General features: G+C 35.8%; 1 protein-coding gene across 1 annotated transcript in view; it reads left to right on the top strand.

Moving 5' to 3' along the window:
- Positions 1–170: 170 nt before the first annotated feature.
- The window catches only part of sdcbp2 (syndecan binding protein (syntenin) 2), a gene marked incomplete in the record, with an annotated part of 18,360 nt that continues 14,120 nt past the window's right edge, over positions 171–4,410 (top strand). Inside the window, 1 exon segment of the mRNA XM_014009578.1 lies at positions 171–338.

Below are 4,410 nucleotides of genomic sequence, written 5' to 3'. Positions count from 1 at the left end.
TTTTTTTTTTGTTTCATATATATTTAGATTTTAGTTTCAGGTGCATTATTCATTTATTTTTACTTTTTAAAACAAACTTCAAGATCTCAATTTGCCTTTCATAGAACCAACCAATCAGCGGCGAGGCACAACTCACGTGAACAATAAGGGGTGTGGCCTCGCGACGTCAGACTGACTGAGCAGGAAGCCAGCGGTGACATCACTTTCCAGAAGTCCCCTTCAGGTTTTCAGCACCGCGAAGCAACAGCAAAGAAAACAATAAAATAAAGGAGTCCTGCGCTTTCCTGGAGGTCCCAGCTGACTGTTCGAGCTCACATTTAAACACTCAGACTTTACAGGTGAGAATATTCCAACTAAAACTCATCTGTTAAACAGTTTCTAACCGGGCGAGCCGCGGTTTTCTCCAACAAGCTARCGTCGTTTTATTTTCCGGCCAGCTCCCCTCCTCCCTGCTGTTTATGTCGGAACAAAGACTGTCTGCTCAGCGGCTCCGCTACTTTTCTTATTTCTACACTTTTTTCGGTCATATAACTCGATTTAATCTCTAAAATTTATAACCTTTAGAAAACTGACCTGTCTTAATCCGGTTTATATTCGTGCGGTAGTGTTAGCTTACGATCAGTAGCAACATTTAGTGCCTTACATTTCTCTGTTAAAGTTGTTATTTTATATTATTAATAAAATCATGTGTATTAAGGAGTGGTTTGTATTATAGTCAGTATAACCTCGTGTTTTTTCAGAGATTTAAGTTACATTGACAATAATACGGATTATATAAATAAGTTACATAAGTGAATGATGTTTGTTATGGTTCTGAACTTCGTATGAAACATTGAGATATTTACCAGGTACTGTGGGCAAAGGGCGTAGGTTTGTCTCCTTTTTCCCTTCATCAGTCCTCTTCCCTTCCCCAGTCTCTCTCTCTCTCTCTTCCTCTTTTCTTTCCCAGCCGTGTCAGTGGACCGGAATAAGCTGCCAAAAAACACCACATTCTTGGATCAAACTGATTCGTTCAGGCCTACTGAAGTTAGCAGTTTCCGGCAGCTTTGCTTTGTCTCACACAGGGCTGGAAAGCAGCTGAATTTATTCATTTAATTAATATTAAAAACAAACACTGACCTGTCATTTCAGTTTTTCTTGTTGAGGTGGCTTTTTATGATCAGTCACTGCATTCAGGAGAAGAATAAAGACCTGTTTGTGACTTTAGAGCAGGTTGGATTAATGCTACAATGTAAAAACAAGTGTAAGATGCGTTATTGTTGTAAAATCCTTAATCTATTAAATGGTCACGTTTTCYTTGAAGGAATGCTTGTCGCCCACAGCCCCTCATTCCACAGGTTTAAATTAAGATTATGTTACAAAATGGAGTTGCAGCCATTTTGGTCTATGTGTAATGTAAGGCTATCTCACATGACCTGTTAGTAGGAGTGTAAGAAAATATCCATGCACTGAAATATTGCGATATTTCATTTCCAGATACTGTATCGATTTTTAATTAAAGCTTAATGGATGATGTTATAAGAAATGTGAAATGCAGTTCTCACTGTTGTTCTTATGATTACATAAAAACTGAATTATTATTCTTATTATTAGTAAATTGACTTGAGTGAAAAGCCGTTTTTGTGTTTGCCATGATTGCCTAGCTGTGGCGGCCATCTTGAATCAAGCTGAGGCTGAAAATGGATCAGTTGTAGTCGTATTAAGTCAGAATTGCATTTGAAAAGTTGCATTAACACTCACAGATAAAATCGTTATTGCTCATTGACAAAGGAACCACAAATAAAACAAGATTTATTTTACAAATATTTTTTTATTGTTTTGACATTTTTCAGTCTTCTCACTACTCCCTCATTTTTCACAAGGAAATACTTTTATTCCAGTCTTACTCAGGTATTTCCTGTTATATGCAGTATTTAATATCTACCTTGTTTATTTAGAGTAAGATGATGTCATTGCAATATATTTTTTTCCCTGGCATATTTATTTTCAGCCTTCAGTTTTGTTTTAGTGAGAAACACAAAGGAAGCAAACACGTTACTGAAACGTAATAAAATGCTTATCTTTGTTCACAAACACAAGGAAGCTGTTGTCTGTGAGGACTGAAGAATAGAGTTGTGGCTGGAGTAGCTGGATGAGTGAGACCCAACAGTAAARTGATTGTGTTCAACACATTTGTTTATTTTAGGCGTCGAGTGCAGGTTTTTACTCACTGGTGTCAAAATAAAACTTCGTACGTCACTGTTCAAACATGAATCACCCGTGTCCATGTTTTTAACACGTCTGAATGTGCGTGTTTTTGTGAACTGGGTTATTTTTGTAGGAATGCGAGTCTGTTTATAGTTTGACGGTGATTTTGATTTATTATTCATGCTGCTGGTTGTGTTTTTCTGCTGAGGAATAGAGCCGTCCTCATCCTCACGTCTTGTGATTATCAGTTCTCTAACGGCGTTTTTCTGTTGTCCAGTTTCACCACGACTTGACTCGGTTCTACGCGGTCTCTGTGGTTTCAGCGTCGCCTCAATGTGAGCGGGTTCATCATAGCAGGCTGATCAACAACAATGTTACTTTCATTATATCAGTGGTCAAAATGAGCTTACCTCCAGAGGGTAAAAAATGTTAAAATACTCACCATTGTTGCCTATTTAACAAGTGATTTTGGCTTTCTTACTTCAGATAAAATAAAAGGTTAAAATGTTGTAATTATTAGTTTTTATCTATCAATCAAAAAGTAAAAAATATGTCCCACTTTATTTGCATTTTTGAGTTTAAATATTCAAATAAAGTCTGTAGTTAAAGGAGAGTTTGGCAGGAAAACAACGTGACCGAAACAAAAGAGCTGTCAGCTGATTCAACAAAGATTTATTATATTTTTTTCAGGAAGTTGGTTTAAAAATGGCCAAAGAAATCGACTTGATAGACACAGATCAAGTTTTTTTTTGAACATTTTCTCATTCTATTAGAGAAAAGTAGGTTGTGGGTGGTGAGGCCATTTTTAAGTCTGTTATTTCAGCTTCCCTGTGCTTATTATCCTTTATCATCTTACTGAGAGCCTCGCCCTGCTCTCTTTATTGTTGCACCAGTTCAGTCAGCTGATTGTTTCTCATTTCCTCTGCTTCAGGCTACTGGTTTCACGTCAGTGAGGTAAACTTTGTTTGGAGTAAACACGGAGGGAGTTTCAAATAAATTATAAATGGTTTATTAACGCATCGGAGTTCTGAGAGTCGTGAACATTTATTTAGTTTCTATTCTGCTCCAGTTGTTCCAGTGTTTTGTTTCACAGCAGCCGTACTGGGAATAAATTACCTCCTGTGTTTACAGGCCTCAATGTTTTATTTTATCTGGTTGTTTGGGTTGAAAGAGAGTTTTAAACACGAAACAGTTGCGTTTTCTACGCTCTGATATGATTTTGCATATAATTTGTTCTTCGGGCGACAGATTTTATAACTGCTCATCGAGTCAACATGTTTGAACACTTATTCACTTGATGAGAGGAAGATAAAACAAATGTTACGCCAGGATAAGAAGATTAAAGGAACCGATGAACTACATCTCACTAAATGTTAGTTATTGTGCTTTACAGAGGTCAGTAGTTTAAAATTTATTTTATTTTAATGTGTTTAATGCAGATTTAACACAGTCTGCTGGCTTCTTTAGAGTTAYATTATTAGTTATGCCCTGAGACGACAATTGTTGTGACTTGGCGCTATATAGATAATCTGAATTGAATTAATGGAGTAGGAGGGTAAGAAAAAATTGATACATTAAAATATTGGGATATTTCATTTCATGATAATTTTTAATTAAGGCTTAATGGATGGTTGTTGTAAGAAGAAATGGAAATGTAGTTCGGTGTTCTAAATGCATACAAATAAAGTGAGTTTAATCAGATTTTATGTGTGTAATGCATAGTACTGTGTATTGGCAAGAATTWGATATCCATCATGATACGATATATCATGATACTGTAAGCAATGTGATATATTGCCATTTTTTCTCCAAATGATTCTAATTTAAAGAAACTTAATATAAAGAACACATTACACTTAAATCTGCATAAAATCTGATTTAAATTCTGTTTATTTTTATGCAGTCAGACAAACACTGAACAACAGTGTTAATTTTTAAAAACTGTTACGGTCAGAGGTCTTTCTTCTATGTTTATACTAAAGCATGGAATGACATTCCTCAAAACAAAGTCCATTTCAAAACTACAGCCCTTTAAGAAGAATCTTGTCTGCCATCTGCTGGACACTTTTTGTTGTGCTCATATTTAGACGTCTTATTTTGCAAATGCTGCCTTCCTGAATGAAATTTGGTATGCTTGTTTGTCTTTGTCTATGGTGTATAATGATTGTGATGCTGTAATTCTGAGTGTTTTATGTGCAGCAGAACAGGAACCTGCTGTAAAAC

This window comes from Austrofundulus limnaeus, unplaced genomic scaffold, assembly GCF_001266775.1.
Source record: "Austrofundulus limnaeus strain Quisiro unplaced genomic scaffold, Austrofundulus_limnaeus-1.0 Scaffold2, whole genome shotgun sequence".
Lineage (NCBI taxonomy): Eukaryota > Metazoa > Chordata > Actinopteri > Cyprinodontiformes > Rivulidae > Austrofundulus > Austrofundulus limnaeus.
The sequence above is the reverse complement of the archived record's forward strand: the minus strand, read 5'-3'. Positions and strand labels throughout refer to the sequence as shown.